Source organism: Lissotriton vulgaris, chromosome 4_1 (assembly GCF_964263255.1).
Source record: "Lissotriton vulgaris chromosome 4_1, aLisVul1.2, whole genome shotgun sequence".
In the NCBI taxonomy this organism is placed as follows: domain Eukaryota; kingdom Metazoa; phylum Chordata; class Amphibia; order Caudata; family Salamandridae; genus Lissotriton; species Lissotriton vulgaris.
The window spans coordinates 652,940,753-652,962,356 of NC_141691.1; positions in this window are offsets into that span (position 1 = coordinate 652,940,753).

The following is a 21,604-nucleotide window of genomic DNA, read 5'->3' on the forward strand; positions in this document are numbered from 1 at the left end:
TATACATATGCATGTACTTTATATTTATTACTTTACTCCTAATTCAGCATCTCCATTGCACCACGCTATATCACACTCTATACCTCTCTCAATATAATCTCCACCTCTACTCTCTGACTCATCCCAAAGTCCATTCTACTACTGTGATTCCTAATATAGCCTTTCTAGACGCTTCCCTCTTCTACCCCTACTTACATCATGTCAAACCTCTTTTACTATTCTGATCTCCCAAACGAGCTTTTCTAAACCTTTTCCTCTGGCTCTTCCCCCCTCCCCTTTACTCATCCCAAACCCCCTCCTGCTACTATGATCTCCGAATAAACACTTTCTAGACCCTTTCCTCTTCTATCCCTCCACTCTCCTTTCCAATCCAACAGATTAACATGTTCACTGCTCATATTAATTTCATGGTTTCCACATACTAGTTCACCACTAATCGTGCTTGGGCTCCGAAGTAGCAGGCTACTCACCGAAAAGCACTTTGATGCCTAATCGGGGGTACTAAGCGCTCTATAAATGTAACCCTTCCCTTTTCTATTCCTTCACTATCCTTTTTTTAATCCAAATATCAGACTCACATGTCCACCGCTCAAATTAATTTCATATTTCCTTTTGCTAATTCTTTTTGGGTTCCGGTGTAGCGTGCTACTCGCCAAAAATCATTTAGACGCCTCATCAGGGGTAGTAAGCACTATGTAAATGCAATTACAATTACAATTAGAAGCCCGGGGCACTCTATAGTCTTCAATGGAGCTCCCAACATTCCAATGTTCTAATGCTTCTTCTATATGTGATAAAATGTTTCTTATATCATTGTTGCCACCAAGCTGTGCTTGCTTGTCTGTTTGGGCCAATTGTTCAGTTCTACAGCTCTGTTTGTTAAAAGTGCCTATGCTCTCATTTTGGTAGGATCATCACTTAAAGCGATTGTACAGACTTCTGACTCCTGATTGCAGATTGAGAGGTGATTTGCACTGTGACCATGGTTAAGTAGTGCAGGAAAATTGATTGAGACTCATTATTTTTGTTTGTCTGCTCAGACAAAAAGTCTCAGTTGGCAGGTGCTCACCTACTAGACCTCTTACTCATTTGTAGGCATTGTGAGGCATCAAATGAGAACTTGAACATTTCATAGCAACATTAGTGTCACTTTCAGAGATACAGTAGGGTTGATTTCTAGTTTTAAAACGAGGGTCCATCTGCCAGAGTGTTTGGGGGTCTTATTTTATATCCTGTTCCATTTACAGGAGTTCTTGAGTTTAATCTTACATAGAGCATGGTTTAAATCCTAAAGTTAGTTGAGCTGAAGCCTCTTTCATTGTTTCTTCTTTCTCTAGCTTTGGGCTGTTACTCTTTAACTATGTTGTTTTACTGGCTTTGGAGGACCCTGTATTGTCTGGCAGGTCAATCATAAAAGTCTTTGAATCCAGTCTTCCTGTTTCTGACATACTGTTTGTCAAATTCAATATGTGTGTACTACTGGCAGACTTGGGGCATAATTATTTGCTTCCTATCTCTTATTCTTCTTTTCGCTTTGCTTCTTTCTGGAATGTCACTTGTGGCCTATTGATTATGATCGCTTAACTTTGTGGCCTATTGATTATGATCTCTTAACTTTAGGGTTAATAGTTTAAGTTTGATTGCAATCCTGAGAATGTGTCTGCTTTAAAATCTGCTCATCCAGAAATGTTGCAATATGTCCCCAGTAAGTCAAAATTCAATTACATACTAATAAACATCTTTCTTATGGGCGTGAATCTCATTGGCCTTGTTCTTCCTCCTGGGGTTTATACTGTACTTTCTCGACTCCAGTGTGAACTAGTTGACAGACTTCTTTCTGTCTCAGTCAGTATCCTTGTGTACACCTGCAGGCAATGTCATACATCTTCACCAACATCATCAAAACAATATTATAAAGTTCATAAAAAGAAGTACCTGATATCCCTGTATGGCCCATGTGGACCCTATTTGAATCAGGTGGAGGAAAGCAAACATTAAATCAATTCCTAATAAGATATCAGGTGTTACTCCCGGAACTATGGAGTCCCTACGAGAGGCATGGGAGGCAGGTACAAATATACTAAATTATTTCAAAACAGCAACTGTGTACTGCAGACAAACACAATCTGCCATTAGCACAAATAAATATATCAAACTTTTTTTTTTACATGTGCATCTATCAACTCCCAAAGAAAATGGCTTTTTAAAGCTGATTAAAATAGTAACCAGCAACATACTCGGTCTCACAAAATGGTGTTTACTCGCCAAACGGCCTGAAAAGAAGGAGACATGAAGAAGAAAGACAAAATGGCAACCTATCACATGCACAACATGTCATACTTATATTCATGACGACTAGCGTGTATTTACTATTCGTTCTCCATGCGGGCTTTGATACTACAACAGGTTATGAAGCGCACATAAGCTGAGTTTCCAGTTTTTTGATAAACTCACTCAAAATTGCCTTAGCCCACATTGCGGATCAATTCTCATATTGTGCTGGTACACCCCGACTAAGACACATACACACACACACACACGCACACACGCGCACAAGGGAAAGAGACAGGAAAAACACGCACACAAGTCCTGATAAAAACATTACAAAGGCTACTGCATTGAAAAAATAAAACACACATTTGGCAACAAAAGGCTTTGCAGACATCTGAGCTATCAGGCAGAATTTCAAAAGTAGGCATAACGGGCATTGTGCATATAAGAATGCATGGGTCCGGGTCTGATATATTTCGCATGCCCATATTACTGCATTCGTAGCTATTCGCAATGAGTTGTAAAACGAATCTTGCAAAGTAATGAAGCAGGACTTCTTGCTAATTCTTGTAAATAGCGATTTTGCCTTGCAACTTATGTGTATGTTAATACAAAACCGAGGTTGAGTTGCTAAGCCGTCACTGTGCGAGAACTAGCATTGGCTTTGTACCCCTGGTCCATGTTTTTGCTGCAAATACTTTGTTTTCAAACGAGACGTCTCCTTTACAATTATAAGATACCCTTCGTCATCATTATCACTGATCACATACAGCATTGCTTTGACTAAATTAGCACATATCATTGCTTCATACATCAATATTAAATCTGATATTATGTCCTTCCACTCCCAGTGTTCACATTTGTCCTTGTGCAAGAGATTTTGCAAATCACTTTTAAATCGTAATGTGTTTTTCCACATTTATTCCATAGATCAATCCAATTGGTCTGCCTTTCTTCTGTTGTGCACGGTGCAAAATATATTGTGGCCTTGGCATGCTTATCAGGCAGATGTGGGTCAATGAAACTGTCAGATATACTTTTCAAAGAATAGGTCAACAGCCAGGATGGCATCATCAATCACATCCTCAGCAATGGGCTTCTTAGTCACTTCATTTCTGCACATTATTAAATATTTGCCAATGATTGAACAGCCATGACATTTAAAAAGAAGGAAAGACGAAAACAGGTTCCTCCAATTTAATTTACAGTTCGCCCCGGGGAGCTGAAGCACAGCGGGAAGTACATTAATTACCCTGAAAGAACTCGAGAAAACGAAAACACCTTTCTTGTTTTTTCATGAAATGCTACCAATAAAAAGTAATACACTTAATTTCTCTGTTTACTTACAGACACATGGATTCAGTAACCATAAAATACTGATATTTAAATATTTAGCCTGGCCCTTAGGAAATATCAGTTCTGGGGAAAAGTATACATTTGTTTACAGTAAATATGTAACTTGATTTATGATTTGCAGTGTCGGTCAATGAATTTTAATGTTCAGAAAAAGAACAGAAATTGTTCGCTTTATGTCAAGAACATGTATATAGAGATGCGTTGGTAAAGTGATGCTTGTATCTTGACATCTAAATGTTTGATTTAGCTTCACCTAGAGAAGACTTGTGCACACATTGGGCAGGCCAATTATTCAAGTACATGTCTGTCTAGAAAATTAGCCAAAGCTTTCCACAAAACATGATATGTATATATTTTGTACTACTATAATAAAATGTAGAAATCGGGAGTCACTATTGTGTAAGAAGTATACAATTGTGACTCTCAACTTCTAAATAAATCAGTGGTGTTTTCTAGTAAAATAGTGAAAATGCTCTAAAAATGTCTAAAATAAAATGAAGAAGAGAAGGCTATGAATGCTATCACAATGAAATAAGTATCGTGCTATTATCATTGTGAACTTCCCTGGTTGCTAAATTGAATTTGTCGAATCATTTGCATAAATCAGTTTTAGAATAGGTACAAATTTACTCCCAATAATTGTCCAGTAAATGCAGCAACAGAGAAATAACATACTACACGTCTGTCAGACCTGGCATCCTTGGCGTGGTTTCCCCTGACTCTTTTTGCTTTCTGACCTCATGTTTTGCTGATTTCGTTTTTGCTGACTCTCGGATTCTCGGCACTTTATACTGTTCACCAGTGCTAAAGTGGAGGTGCTCTTTCCCTAATACAAAGTAACATTGGCTTATCCACAATTGGCATATTTAATTTGCTTATGAGTCCCTAGAAAGGTGCACTACATGTGCCCTGGGCCTGGTATTAAATGCTACTAGTGGGTCTGCAACAGTGACTATGCCACCCACTCAAGTTACCCCTTTAAAATGTCACATGCCTGCCACTGCAGAACCTGTTAGTGAAGTTTTAAGAAGTCATGTCTACCTTGCAATTTAACCCTCTTAAGAGACCCAAACCCTCCTTTTTAATATATATAGGCCACCCCTAAGGTAGGCCCTGGATAGCCCAGAGGCATGGTGCAGTGTGTTTAGAAATTAGGATATGTACGTTTAAGTTATACATGACCTAGTAGTAAAAAACTCTTACATTAATTTTCACTACTGCAAGGCCTATCTCTCCCTTAGGACAACATTAGGATTACCTTATTAGATTTTATAAGTAAATTACCGATTCGGAAGAAATTTGGCCTACAAGTTTGATGTCTCTGGAATCACAATTTAAAATCATAACGTATGCTTGTCAGATTTTAAATTGCAGTTCCCTCTAATCAGCACACACGAAGGGAGTTGAAGTGTGACTTGATGGACCCTCCACATCATGATGGGCCATCCTGGTCAGGATGGGAGGGAGGGACTGGATTCAGCCTCACACTTACACTCAAATAAGATGTGTTCTGTCCCCACACAAAGGGCTGCAAAGCTCCCTGTAGGGAGTCTCGAGCCAGGACAGAAAGGGCAGGGTATCTGTGTACTTCAAAAACATCTATTCGAAGTCTCCCACACTTCTAAGGCACAACTGGGTATAAGTTCCAGACTTCAGACACCACCACTTTAGTACACTTTTGGACATCTGTGTCATGATTTGTTCCCTGTGCTCATGTGGTCACTACCTGGGGGACGAATTGTCTGATTTTCTAGTGTTATAATAAGCTTCTGGACCCTCCCCTTCATGCACATACTGACCTCCAGCCATTTGGACTCTACTTGGAAATGGTCATCTATTCCCAACCCATGCTGGGTTTTAAGGAAGCCAGCCTGCTCATGCTTGAAGCCAGCCTCCTTATTCTATTACCTAGAATTCCCTGCTCACTGCTTCGTCTCCACCCCTGCAGGTCAAGGATGGATGTGGAAATCGAACTCACCTGTGGCTGGCTGCTGCTAGCCTGCTCACACCGTATGCATGTAATTACTCTGAGCTCTTCTAAGCCACACCTGCTTTCAGACCAGGGTTGTTCATTGTAGCTGTGTACCGGTGAGACCGACCCTTCTTTCCAGTGTTTCCTGAGCTTTTGATATCCTTGTTTCCAGTGTTTCCTGAGCTTTAGTTATACCTTTTTACTGAGCAGCTGCTGTTTTCCTTGTTCCTGAATTAGCATTGCCTGCAGTGCTAACTTGACTTCTGAGCCTTAGCATTCCTTGTTCCTGTTTCTGAGCTTTTGTAATTCCTTGTTCCTGAATTAGCACTTACTGCAGTGGTACCTTGACTCCTGAGCTTTAGCTCAATTCTAGTTCCTGCTCCAGCATTGCCTTCAGTGCTACTTTGTTTTCTTGATTCCTGAACCAGCACTATTCTAGTATACCCTGCAGCCTCCACTTCTCTATATCATTTTCCAGTCCCTGCCTTTCTTCACATTTCCTTGGTTCCAGTTCCTAGTTTGCTGTCTTTCTATTCCTGCTGCCTTGATTCTATTATCTTGCATGTTTGTTACTTGCTTTCTGGCAAGTGTGCCCTGTGATTTCCTTCCTTTCCTGTTAAGCACTCCTCTTTGCTAGCTTCCTGTTTATTGTGCATGTGTTTTGTGCTACCACCTTGATGTTACTGCCATCCGTGTTCCTGATTGATCTGCAGGATCCGTGGGCGCAGCAGACAACCTGGGAGGTATTTCTTGTTCACTCTGAGTTTTGTCTTTGAGTTACATTTATAGCATCACCAATAATACCTGCCTTTGCATTCATATCCTATATGAGAGTATTTGCAGTCAGAATCTGTAACAGCAATTGTGGGTGAGGAACTTACTGAGCTTCAGTCTTACTGTGTGGAGCTCCCAAGTGCTTTATCCCACATTCTCTTTATTGTTATTGTTGTTTTATATATATATGTCATGCACGTCTGTCCTGGGTGTAGTTATTCTAAATGTTAATTCACCTCTTGAGTGCCTATCCGTTCTGAGTTCTAGCTACCTTGTTCCTTTGGGCAGGCTTCCCCTTTGGATCCCTTTTCTGATCTGGCTTCTTGTGTGATCCTGGGCAGCGCTGTGCTCATCTTTCTGTTTACGTTTTCTACGCAGTCACCAGTCTTTGCCCAAGTCCCTGACTGTGTCCCAGACAGTCCTGGGCAGTCCCTGATATGTGGACACTCTTTCAGAAAGAAGGAATGCTGTGCTGTTGAAAGGACTGCCCCTCTGCTGAACTGCTACTCTGAAGAAGCTGCTGCCTTGCAGACCTTGTACCTGTTGCCCTCTTGCCTGGGGAAAAAGAACTGAACCTGGAACCCATCATGAACCCATGACCCCGGAGTTACTAAAAGGGATCATTTTATGGCCTCCAGATCTGAGCCTCAGAGACATTTCAGGCTCCACACAGCTCCTGGACCCATCATCAATGAGTTCCTGACCTCCCAAGAGATGCCTCTGAGCTACCTGGTCCCTTGGGGTGATTTGCCGCTCCTAAAGTCAAGCTTTTGAGCGCTTAGTGAACATGAATGAGCCCATTTGCTTCTGAATCTCGTCACTCGCAGATCCAGTGTGAACAGCTGCAAGTTCATCTCTTTGCACAGCAAGTATTGTCATGCCCAACAGTGACTCTCCAGCCCGTATGTAATGGCTGGTGTCATTGCACGTCCCTCGCACCATTGCCAGCAGTGCTCTCCTTGTTCCTGGTGAACTTCTTCCCCATGAACCAGACTTTTGGCAACATTCTTAAGAAGGTAAAACTTCAGAGGGACTAATCTGGTACTGTTTCTGACCAGCACTCCATTGTGATCAGCTTGGACTTTCGGATTCGACCTGGTCTAACTAGATATCAAGCACTATTTCACAGTTTATTCTTTAAAAATGCATGTCTCAGGTTCTACTTATTGGATTTTATGTCATTTTGGTCTTATTGTGTTCATTACATGAAGCTCTATTCATGTAACAATATATTTGTATGTGATGTTTCCACTATTTTACTCATTGAAGTGCTGTCCAAATACTTTACCATTGCCTCTTACGTTAAGCCTGACTGCTCAGTGCCAAGCTATCAAGGGGTGAGCACAGTTAATTTGGAGTGCGTTTGTGATGTAGCCTGACTGCTGTGGTACACAGGGTGTATACCTCTGCCAATCAGAGACCCAATTTTTAACAGAAGTCAACAAGGCCGCTAGCTCAGTACGGTGGGCTGCCTGTATCCACAGAAGGTGCAATTTGTCTAGGAATGCCTGTATGGCTGGAGCAGCCACGTCTTCCTGGGTTGCTAACAGTGCACCATAATGGGATTGGAACATGAGTTTAATAATCTCCTGGGAATTAATTATGGATCTGGATAGGTCTCAGATTGCTGTGATTGGAGTTCTGGGGAATCTGATAAAACAGACCAGGCCCAAATCTTACCGGTCTTATCCTCTTATGCATGTTGGCAGGCCATATATTCTCTGTAATTTGAAGAGCCTTTATGTGAGTCTCACCTGTGCTAGGCGGATTGCAGAAGCAGGATCAGTGGGCACTTGTAATTCATAGGCTTCTATGTCTGCCTCGAGTTTCTGGAAGACCCTGAGGAGAAAAAAGCTTTTAACCGCAGACTGTTTCATTTGCCAGACCTTTGAGGACAAACTTAAAGGCATCCTACTCCACCAGGGCCTCTGTGGCCGTTCTCTCATTGTCACGGAAGTATAGTTCCAGCTGTACCACAAGGGTAGTGTGAAATTCTGCATCATGCCTCACTACCACAGGAAAGTGCCACGTTGGGATGTGCAAGGGCCCTCTACCCCAGGTCAGTTAGAGCTGGAGTGGATTGTGACTATTGGAGGTACAAATCAAGTACTAACCTCAGTACTGCAATCGAAGCGGTCGATTCTAGTGTTTAGGTCATGTATTCTCAAATAGTATCAGTATTCCCAGGAGTCCAGATGTATCCGGCATCAAAACAGCGACCAACTGTGTATGGGTCGCCCACTGTTGAAAATTTTAGTTGCAAAGTTAGTGCTATGGACTGTGCACCGGGCGCCAGTTGTTGTGAGCAATCTAGTGCAAAGTTGGGGACATAGTTGTAATCACCTATCCAAACACAAGGAGCAAGAGCATTACTCAGCAGTGCAGGTGTAAGCGAATCGAGGAAGGCTGCTTGGTTCATGTTAGGTGCATATAATGATATCAGAGATATCAGGAATCCTCCTAACAATCCCTCCATCAGCACATGCCTGCCCTCTGGATCAGCCCTTGAGTGCTGTATAGAAAGAAGCCCCCCAGGGGTCACCCAAATCATGATACCCCTAGCATATCTCATATATGTTGTCCCCACATTTGTGCCCCTTCAGCTCCTGTGCAGCCACTGTAGATATGTTGTATAAAGATGTGCCTCCTGGAGACATGCTATATGTATACCATGGCACCTCAAATACAGGTAGACTCTGCATCTCTTAACATAGTGAGCAATACATTCCTGCAGGGCGTGAAAATGAAGTGCAGCATGTGGACTGGTATCCATCATAGTGGGTACAATAGTATATTGGCCCTCTATGAACCCGGTCCTAAACGCACAGGTGACTGCCCCCCGGGGGCAACCCATGGCCCCCACATCATGCCAATGAATAGAAAAAAACAACAAAAACAAAAAAACAATAGTGATACCATAACAGTACCCCAATTCCCCTTTCCAGTCCAACACACCAACGGGTGTCAGCTAATAGCACTGCAATGCACAAAATTAGCTGAGCTCACTCAGCTAGGATGGAAAGAAGAAACAAAGGGAGGTGGGGCAAAACGTCCCAGTGCGACGGAGGAGACCCAATGGATGTGGAGAGTGCAGCCAGCCCACCACATGACATAGATTAGCTGTTTATGTAAACACTATGAGGCCAGTGTGCAAAGGCCTATGGTAGTGTTTCTTGTGAAGCCAGTGTCCAAATGAGGAGTGACCCTGGGCACACCCCGGACAGCTTGGAGCACTCAAAATGTCAACAGGTAATATCACTCCTTCCGCTGGGGAAACAACCATTACAACGCAGTCGTTACAAAGCTCTACCTTTACAACACAACTGTTACAACGCAACTGCCTTTACATCGCATGCAATTACAACGCATGCCATTGCATCGCATGTCACTACAATGCACGTCATTACAATGCATACCATTACAACTCATGCCATTGCAGCACATTATAAGGTGAGTAATGGGGATTTTTTAGTTTTAGGGTGGGTATGAGTTTTGGGGGACATGGGGATAGTATTTTCTACCCCTACACTATCCAACACTTACCCTACTGTTGCAGTCACTGGAGTGGGAATAGTAATTTTTACCTCTACGCTATCCAACACTTAACCTACTGTTGCACTGACTGGAGTGGGAATAGTAATTTTTACCCCTACACTATTTAACACTTACCCCACTGTTGCCCAAAAGTATTATGTGCTGTAGTGATATGCGTTGTAATGATATGCATTGTAATGATGTGCTTTGTAATGGTAGTTTCTAAAAATGTGTTGTAATGGCATGTTTTGTAAAATCATGTGTTGTAATGGTAGTTGTGATGATAAAACCGCATTGTAAAGGCATGAGTTGTAATTTTTTGTGTTGTAACGTCATATATTTCTTCCACTAAAATGGACGTGAGCTCTGGGCCCCCTCGCAACAGAGCATCTGAAAATGCTAGAACAGTGTCTGAAGGTTACTGCTCCCCTCACTTCTACTCACCGTAGGGAGAGTGAGGAGTGTGTTGGGCTGTTCCAGCAACGCAAACTCCTGAGCCATTTCTTTGGCTGCTTGTTCCTTCATGGGGCCTGCCCTCTTGGCTTTGCCATAGGGGTTCCTTCATATATGAATCGATCATCTTACAGAGTTGTCTCGGTGTCTAAAGGTGGACATGATGCCCCTGTCCCTCAACAAAGTCCAAGCCCCCGCCGGGGATGGACAGAGGCTGGTTTCATTGTCCTTGATCTTGAGTGTGGCTGGGAAGCTCAGAGGGTATTTCACTTCCAGGGCTGTATTAGTGCCCACTTTACACTCCCCTGGGACACTTTGGTATTACAGAAAGGGCTGCAAATGATTGTGTGGCCTTTTCAGGAACACAGATATCGCTGGCGCACATATAGCACCAGTGCTTTCATCAAAGGATATAACTCCTTTACATGGAGCTGTTTGCCTCTGCGCCCACCCCATATCATAGACGTGGGCACAAAAGCCATTAACAGGGTGGTGCACTGTTAGTGCACCACCTGATAGCAACCCTCTAGAAGGAGGAAGAGGGTCTTCTTTAAATCTGCTCGATAATTCACTTGAATGCAGTGCCCCCAGGGCAGCACAACTTTGCAACGGCCCGGGTGGCAGCTTATTTGCTGTTATAGGGCACACAATCCCTGTTTGAGCCCAGCGTACCTGTTGTAAGGTGCCACAAGGCACAAACAAAGAAAGTACGCCCTATTGATAATAAGTACCCTTGTCTCTCAGCTGCCTTTTAACTTTCATAAAGGAAGTCCTACTTTTCTGCATGTTACCAGTGTAGTAAGAGAATATGTTGAGTCTGCAGTTATCGCCAACCAGGGACCTTTAGCTCGCCCTGCTTGGAGGGTGTGGTCCCTGTCACAATAATACAAGTGACGGGCATCCAGCAGGGAGACAAAGAGGAGGGAGCCTGCACAGCACTCTGTGTGCCCCATTGTGAGAAAGTTACCTCTTTCTGCATAGTTGCCCTCACATTTTGCTGAACTGCTGATGTACTTTGACTGAGTGTGCCCTGTGCTCCTGCGAATTAAATACCCAGGCCCTATGTTCTTTCCCTAAAACTGCATTGAAGACCAAACACAGGGCACTGTGACCAGGGAAGGCCTCTGAGTGCTGCAGCACCTATTGTGCCACCCTTATAGACCCTGTACCTTTACACTCACACACTGCCTTTGCAGGATGCCTGTTTTGGTGCAGAACAAAGTGAACAATCAACATGGCACACATCTATGTGTGTCATGCCTACAACCTACTTCCCTAATATAGATCAGTCACCCCTTTAGCTGGTTGCACTTTACCAGTGGTGACGGTACAGGTGGATGAGCCCTCTACTACTACAGTGTCTAAGTCAATTCTTAGACATTGTAAGTGCAGTGCTGCCATTAAGAGTATATGGTGCTGGGAGTTTGTCATTACTAACTCCACAGTACCATAATGGCTGCACTGAAAACTGAGAAGTTTGGTATCAAACTTCTTAGCTCATTAAACCCACACTGATATCAGTGTGGGATTTAATGGAAAATGCACACAGAGGCCATCTTAGAGATGCCAGCACCAGACAGGTTTCTGGACTCCTGGGTCGAGAATCTGCGGCTGTCGGGGGCTTGAAACAATGCTCATCCTGGGACGAGGTGACAAGCTTCGTCCGCCAGAATGGGCAGGGTCCATGAAGGGGAAGCTTCAAAGGTTTGCCACCCTTGTGAGCTTCCCCAGGCCTTTTACTGCTTCCTGCAATTGGTCCCCACTGGTTCTAACACCCACTTTGGGCGAGTGAACTGCTGGGAATACCAAGTGAGGAAGGGAGTTGTTGTCAGGGTACTACTTAGTCCCTAACCTTCAACTTGCAACGATGTAGTACAATTTCGCCGGGACGCAAGGGACCAACTTCCCAAATCTCCCAAATCCCAAATCTCTAACTTAAAACTTATGATTTTTTATGAGTACTTTAAGAAATAAATTAGAAATTGAGGAGGAGGGCCGGGTACTGGACGAGGTAGGAACCTTGCTGTCGACCTGCGAACCAACAAGCGGAGGTCCATCAGTTTTTTCTAAGAAATTTAAAATCTACAATCTACAGATCTTGAAGTACGTAAATGGGTTTGTTATCTAACACTTTAGTCCTTTCCTATCTACAATCAGAAGTTGTCTGGCCTACGTCCAATATTTCTTGTGTTTATTGGAAGTGTAGGTAGCTGTTACGCGATTGTTGAGGATGTCTGTATTTAAGGTAGTGAAATTCCATTGGTCTGAAAAGTAAACAAAAAATTACCCCTTGTTCTTTAATTAGAAATATCGTTTATCTCTGTAGTGTTACATATGAACTTAATTGGCTTCTTACTTGTGCACCTCTGTTGATTTGCCACGCTGCATCAAGAGAATAAAAATGGGAAAGAACATCCACATAGATCTAACTTTATCTCGCTCAAGAAATATGCTCTACAACTCAGTTAAAGAAAAAATAGTAACATGCTTGTGAATAAAACATAAACCAATTCACGTGCAAGTCTCTCTAAAGTCTCTTGTTTGCAAGTCTCAAATAAATCCTTTTTGTAAGCAAAAAAAGAAGTTTCCAAAAATTAGTTCTGTTCTTTAATCCTTTATTGCGAAGGGCGCCAGATTAATTAAACACTTAGCTCATTCTTTCTCTTTTCCCTCGTAAGTTCAATTTTGTTTCCTCCATGAAGTAAGAAGAATCTCCAGGCTGCGGTCCGAAGATCGAATTTTTTCTAGATTCAGGTAAGTCTTCTCTTGGAGAATCATGACATCGATGCTGCCTGGGAAATGAGTTGAAGGAAAAGCGCCTTCTAGAATGCTGGGTGTGGCTTTTGTTGCCAGCCGCACCCTAACGGAGATACGCACCGTCACGTCTTGCGGGTGGTGCGTGATGAGCAAAGCATTTAGTACTGATTTGCAAGAGCTGCGGTTGCATTTAGCTGCGTGCTTCAGTACCAAAACTCCTCTTTAAAAGCGTATCAAAACTGAACAAGTTTTTGTTTGTGATTAATAATGTAAATGAACGCCTAAGGCCTAATGCTCATTTACCTTTACAGTTATTTAATAAACAATACACACACAATGAATACTATCAGTACATGTCAGTACACATTCCCCACAATTCACGGAGTGTGGGTGCACGGTAAAGGGGTGTTTTCTTTTCATTTGCATAAACCTCCATAGGTTCTATAGCCAGGAATGCTGTGGAAAGATATTTTAGTCATGTGTGTATGTGTAGTTATTTAGACTCCAGGGTATTCAGACTCCAGTCATGTCCTCATGACAGTTGTGCCCACCTCTGCCAACCCCACCCATCAGGAGGGGGAGGCGAGGTGAAGCCGAACTCCAAGTCCCAGCCATCGTGCGATGGGACGACCCAGCCAACTAGAGAGCGGCATGTGCCCCCTCCTACCAGAGGGTGGGATAATAGGGGATGTACTCACCCCAAGGAAGGGACCCACAGGTCCCAATCATTTACTTACCTGTAACACCCCTAAATTCAGTATTTAGGGGCACCACTGAACCTTGCCTCCTCAGCCAAGAAATCACAAGAAGAAAAGGAGAAGGACTGAACGACCATGCCAAAGCTAAGAAGAGGAGGACGCCCACTGACTTGGCCATGCCCCTACTGTAACCAAACCAAAGTATATATACAACTGCAATTCAAACTGTATTATTAGTGCAAAGTATAAATCACTTACCTGTGCCAGGCTTGCTTGGTTCTAGGAAATAAAATAACTAAAAGATTTTTTTTACACAAACAAAAGTGGTCTGAGTTTAGTCTTTAAATGAACGACAATCCTTTGCTGACTGAGTGTACAACAAATACTCAACCCTACCCTCTGATAAAGCCTTGCTGCTAACCCACAAATAGAGAAGTTTTATATACTGTTACCCCTGCCTACCTTTGAGATTCCACTGGACTCTGTACACACTATATCTCACATTGGTATTGTAAATACAGAGCCAGCTTTCGACATTGGTCGATCAGCAGCGGGATATACAACTTTGCCTTTGTTGTAATAGCTTGGTTACCCGATCCCACAACTGAAATCATAAATTGTATTTAGAATTCTGATTTTTGAATTGACAATTTTTTTTCAAATTACTAAAAGTCTTGTTAGGGCCTTGGTTAAGTCCCTTTAGAATTTTTGAAAAATAAAAAGTCACTTTAGCTATGGATATGAGGGGTTAGAAGTTTTTTTTAACAATGTCTTTCAACAGGAGCCCAGCTGTTTGTGGAGATAACCACAATGACATAGAGGATCAGGTTGAGGAGCTCGACCTCACCCCTTACCTCCACTTAACTTTCTTGAAAGTAAGGTCCCTATGCTAAATTTAAAACATAACCAAGGGGTCCAATCCAACCAAACAAAAGATCAAGGATCTGTTGGCTGGATATGCTAAGGACCATCTCTCTGAGAAAGATGATGTGGAAGAAGATGGAGGGGATGCAGAGATTGGCCAACCTCCCCCCCCCCCCCATTTCATAGGGAGAGAAGGGCCCAAGTGGCCCTGACTCAAAGAATAAACCTCTCAGTACCTAGAGTCCACACAGGTGGACCAGCTACTACTTAGGACATTGAGAACAGCCTCAATGAGGAGGACAACCTGCTAGCCAGGTTGACCAAAAGATTGGATCTAGATACCAGACTCCTGGCTCTAGAGAAAGAGAGAGCAGAGATGGGGCAAACACCCATCAATGAAGCTGTAATTTACTTAATGAGTACACAGTGCAATCTTATGGTCCTAAAATCCTCAAAGGGGTTGTCCCTAAAAATAAAGAGAGTGAGAATATTACAAAATGGTTCACAGCCTTCGAGAGGGCCTGTGAAATGGAAAAAGTGAAGAAGTCACACTGGGGGGCACTCCTTTGGGAACTGTTCTCTGGTAACTGCAAGGACAGAGTCCTGACCCTTTAAAGGGCAGATGCTGGGCCTTATGACCTCATGAAGAGAACTCTGAGGGCTTTGGGCTCACAACTGATTAATACAGAATTAGATTCAGGGGGTTCACAAAACACAAAACCAATCCTGGATTAACTTTGTTGACTACTCAGTAAAGACACTAGATGGTTGGTAAAATGGTCACAATGTGCATGATTTCAATGAACTTTACAATTTGTTTATGAAAGAACATATTTTAAGTAATTGCATTAATGAAAAGTTACATCAGCATTTGGTAGACCTGAGTCTAATTTCTCCCCCAAGAACTGAGGAACATGGCAGACCATTGGTCAAGACAAGGGTAACAAAAACAACCACTGAGGGTGACCAAATAAAAAGGGGTTAAAACACCGGGGAAAGGTGGTGAGAATACCCAAGATAAAAATCCTTAGTCTTCGAAAGGGCCCCAAAAACCTGCACTGGTGGGTGGCTTCTAAAACTCTTCCCAAGCCACTATTAAGTACAGGGGAAATAACGCTGATTCTGAAAAGGCCTGGTGTAACAACTGTAAGAAGTTTGGACACTTAGGGGCAGATTCCGATTTCGGCCGGAAGGACTCCAAACAATGGTACATTTTATTGGTTGCATAGTAACTTAAAACCATTGCAATACAAAGCTTTTAGAACGAGCAGTCTAAAAAGATAGAGAAATTTAAATTGCCTTTCTATACAAAGGAAGAAGCAATATATCAACTCGCAAATTTTCCTTCCTAAAAAAGTCATAAAACCACATGATTTAGTTAGCAATAAATAACATAGATCCATAGAAAAAACGAACTAAAAGCAGTTAAAAACAGGTTTTAGTCAAATTCTTGCCCTCAACCTTCGGGTTGAGTAAAAATACTGTTCTACTGAACATCTGGGAATACCGAATTTTACTTAAAATACGGATAACAGCATGTCAAAATGTTTTCTTTTCTAATGCGATACTGAGCTTCACAAGTGAAAAAGAAATGTATTAAGGCAATTTAGAATCAGCTTTTGTCATTTTCATTTCCACTGTCATCATGTACCTCACAAATCTACAGTTCAGCTGGGGATCATGGGGTGCCAAGCCAAACCATGGGGGTCATTAGGATGGGGGGGCAGATTGCCAACGCCGGCCTGGCGGGGGCAATCCGGCCGCCATCCTCAGCCTAATGCCCGCCGCCATATTAGTAAGGCGGGTGTGAACGCGGCGGACGGAAAAAGGTCTAACATGGTGGCGGTGTCTATTTGACAATGCCAGCCATATTAGGATGGCCCAGGATAGATGCCTTTCTGTGGCGGGAAAGGCATGCGGTCTTCACTTTGGCCCCCCGGAGTGAAGGAGAGGTGGGGGGTGCACAGGGGGGTACCTGTGGTACTCCACTGCATTTGCATTAACAAAGCGGCAGGCACCGCGCGGTGCCTGCCGCTTTGTTAACGCAAATGCATTCATGCATGTTTAGCATTGTGGCGGGCGGTGCTGAGAGCCCCGCCACCACAATGCTAAACATGCAGGATGATCGATAGGATGGCGGGCCATCATAATGACCCCCCATGTTCAGAGCCCTTCCGACCGAATCGGTCATTGCCGTCCAGATCTGTTTTTGACTGAGCCATTCTGATGGGCTCGGTCAGAAACTAATCAGATGGTATCAATAAAAGATTTGTGGGGCTGTAATCACCGACTCGGATTTCCGGATTGCGGACGACAGCCTGTCCGCAGTCCGCAAATCCCTCAGTACTCCCCCGGTCGCCTCTTTACGTCACTGCCTTTTCGTGCTGGTGTGTCTGGCACAAAAAGGCAGTCGGAAGCTGTCTCTGGGGGCCCCCAGCAGGGCCCCCATGGGTGTGAGGCTGCTGGATGGCAGCATGGGGGCATATATGGTTCACCTCCGTTGATCCCTGCACCCGGTGGCAGGCACCTTGGGGTGCCGGCCACTGGGTGCAGGGATGAACTGCACCCCTGCTTTCAGCAACGTAGGCATGCATTCTGCTCGGACTACATGCTTGAATTGCGAAGTATACGAATGCGACCAAACCCTGTTCGGTCGCATCGTACTAGCATGGCTGTAACCGATGACAGCAGGTCGGTCGCTTACAGCTCCTGGCCGATAACGGACGGACTCAGGTCCGTCCGATATCAGAATCGACCCCTAATCTGGAGATGCTACTTGTACTAACAAGTAGTCCCCTAGTCCTACTACAGCTACTCCTGCTGTAGACAGTTTCCTGAAGGGATCAGCAGTGTACCAAGAGCAAATTGGGTTGCACAAGGAAGTAGTTCTAGTCACAGAAGGGGAAGTTGAGTTTGCCACTTTAGCTGTGTAGCCCCCAAATTAAAGAAATATTTACAATACCCTTGAATCAATGAGACTAGAATAGGAGCACTGAGGGATACAGGTGCCAGTGTCACTATGCTGACAGATACACTGGTTTTACCAGAGCAATACATGAGTGGGTGAGCTTACCCAGTCACAAATGCTGACAGTGTTACCACTAACTATGCAATTGCCATGGTGACATTAGACAGGGGATCGCTGGCCTGACACAGGTACTGGTCTACCCAAGGCTTCCAGCTGCATGTCTGCCTGGTAATGACCTGGAAACCTCAGCACAGACTGAGGTAGAATTGAATACCCATGCAGCAGGCTGGACATCCCTGAGATGGTGTGTGTGAAAACAAGAGCAGAAAACAGGGTAAAAAAGAAGTGTTGGAGCTTTAATCCCTTCGCTGCTATGCCTTTTTCCCCCTCTGCTGATCCTGTTTTTGGCTATATGGGGTACTTGGCACTTAGGCTTTTTGATCATATAAGGAATCCACACTAAATTTGCGTCCTTTTCTTCCAACATCATGGGGATCCTAAAGGTACCCAGTGTTTGTGGATTCCCCTGGAGGGGACCCAGAAATTAGCCAAAATACAGTTAAAAACATTTTTTTTTGGGGGGGGGGGATGATTAAAAAGTGCTGCAAATAAAAGCATCTGTTTTTTTCCTCTTGAGATGGTATCAACAAAGGATTTGTGGGACTGTAATCACCATTTTCCCAGCTTTTAGAGAATGACAGACTTTTGTTGGTAAACCAACATTTTTACCACAGTTTTGGCATTTTACTGGGATATAGCCTATTTTTGCTATTTTTGTGCTTTCAACCTTCTTCCAGTTAATGGTAGAAATGGGTATGAAAGCAATAATGGATCCTGGAAAGCTAAACATTTTAGAAGAGTAGACACAATTCTGAATTCAGCAAGAGGTCGTTTGTTCAGATTCTTCAAGGTTTCTTTACATTTAAATATTGGAAAAATGGAAAATTAGTTGAAAAAAACTGCCATTTGTTCCAACGTTTTCACCTGTAACTTCTTCTAATTGTGACAGCTGTTTGAAAGCAATATACCATTACATCGACGTGACCTTTCTGGTTGTGGGGATATATAGGACTTGTAGGTTCGTCTTGCAATGCTTTTTCATTATGTACAGGGTATATTGCAATTTATTTGGGAAACTAATACATGGAAAAATCAGTATGAAAAACACCTATGTATTTTTGAAATTGGAACGAAATATAGAGTTTAGAAACAGTAGATATTTGCACATTTCCAAAATTGTAAGGACCCATACTAGCATGAGATTTATAGGTCATTTTCCAAAATGACTTCATTTTTACACAGTCTTTCATTTGGAAGGCAGAAATGAATCAAAAGTCAATAGGTGATACCAGTTGCTTTACAATACTGTGTTACCCTAAGTCTCCCGATAAAAATGGTACCTCACTTGTGTGGGTATGCCTAGTGCCCGTGACAGGAAACGGCCCAAAACACAATGTGGACACACTTTATTTTCACGGTGAAAACTTACCCTTTTATTGTAAAGTACCTAGCTGTAGATTTTGAACCCTAGCTCCACCGGCACCTAGGGAAACCTAGCAAACCTATACATATTTTAACACTGGACACCCAGGGGAATCTAGGATGGGGTGAATTGACTGGCTCTTACCAGGTTCTGTTACCCAGAATCCCTCACAAACCTACATTTTTTTAAAAAAACACATTTTCCTCATATTTCTCCGATGGAATAATCTGGAATCAGCGTGGATCCACAAAATTCCACCGACCCCGCATTCCCAAAAGTCTTCAGAGAAAAATGGTACCTCACATGTGTGGGTAGGCCTAGTGCCCGCAACAGGAAAGTGCCCAAATCATGACATTATTACTCATTTGGAGTAAACACTACAAAAATATTTTTCTTAGCAAAAAAATGCAACTACGCAAAGCTGCAGATCAACTACTGCCGAAACCACAAACAAGAATCAAAAACTTTGCACTAGAATAAAAAGGAGAATTAAAACATTACAATCAAATATGCAAATAATGCACTAGTCCACACACTATCCACCAACCAAGCAAAGGTGGTAGGTGTGCCTAAAAGCATAAGGTCGATCTGGCCCCATGGGAAGCAGAAAGAACCAAAAAATTCATGCTCATATCTAGTGGTTCCTGCCCCCTTTAGGGGACACAGGGGCCTGAAAACATATTTCCAATCAGCCCCCAAATTGGGCTCAAACAACCACAATAAATACCACATAAAGGGGAGCAACATTTACCCAAGGGGCCGCTCCCAACAACACTAAGACAGTCTGGTGGCCTAGTGGGCATACAATACAATTAATTGTTTACTTGAGCTGATCTGCCCTCCCAGGGGGGCAAAAACGGCCAAAATGTGAGCTCACTAGGCCAGCCCAGTGGTTCTAGTCCCCAAACTTTATCCACAGGGTAGAAAGAGAGAAATTAGGTCCTTTGTGGGAATCATTATATCGATGCAAAATTATCGATAACATTAATATCGACATCAGATACTTATTTAAAAACTTACCAAAGTGACGAAGATGATATATAAAAAAACATAAATATCGACATTACAAATATCACTAACACACTTATCAAAATGTAAAAATATCGACCTTCATTTAAATACATTGACTAGGTAAAAAATACCGTACACAATATTATCAACAAAACCAATATCGTAATTTTCAATATATCGACTATATAAAAGTATATTAAATATCAAATTAAAACAACATAAATATGAATAAATTATAAAAAACACATTACAAAACTATTAATTACAAATAACAGTTTTAATGCATTAAACAATATTAAAACAAGAAAATACAGAAATATGTTTAATAACATTACTACAATAAACATTAACAATATTAAATACTACTAATATCATTTTATTCTATAATATAACATATAGCAAAAACAATTTAAATATATACACAAATTAACATACAACTATCTACTAATTAGCGTTTTCCGAATTTCGAAACTAATTGCCAAAACATTTTTTTAAAATACAAATTAAACAATAGAAACACTCAAAATTCAAACTAACCAATGAAATCAAGATAACATCATACAAAACACTATATAAACAATTAAACTTCATGCCTATTCCACACCCAAAAAGAATAAAACTAAAGAAGGAGAAACTCTGCAAAGTTCTACTACACATATAAGAAGATCAACATATACCAAATAATTAACTCTATCAAAAGTAAGTAAACTAAATAAAACTGAATAATACTAAAAGAAAAAAGTATAAACAATGAGATACATTAGCTCAAAATTAATCAATGTCTTTTTCCTATTTTATATTTCCACTACAGCAAACTCCTAGGAAAACAAACTAGAGAAAACAGCCAAAAAAGACAACTAACAAAGTAAGTATTTTCGAAACGATCTTAAATAAATATATTAAACAACCCCCAACTCAAAACCAATCCCAAACACCCTACCCACCCCCTATAAAAAACATAGAAACAAATAATAAAATGAATGTACTTTTATTTTTCAGACAAAGAAAATACCAAAAGAACTCTCCACAACTAAAGAGCAGACGTCATCAAAATCAAATACATAAAGACCAACTTTGTAAGTGTACTGTAAAAACAAAATGTTTGTTTAAATTAAAATGCATGTAACAACATATGTAATAACTATACTATACATTTATCATCGATTTGCCTGCATTAAAATGACTGCAGAAACGGAATTTATAACCAGCCAGAAAGGAAAAATGTTATTATGCTATATGGGATACAATTACACACAGGAAAAACAGTTTGGATTAAAAGTTTACTGGAATTCTGTAACTACTAGTCTAATAAATATTATGGGCATGCTACGACAAGGGAGGCAACAGTACTGTACACTAGGGAACATAACCACCCACCAAACATAACTGAAATAGAAGTCAGATCTGCATTGGAAAAATAAAGGAAGCTAGTACAAGCTCTCAAAACCTACAAGTGTAATTTA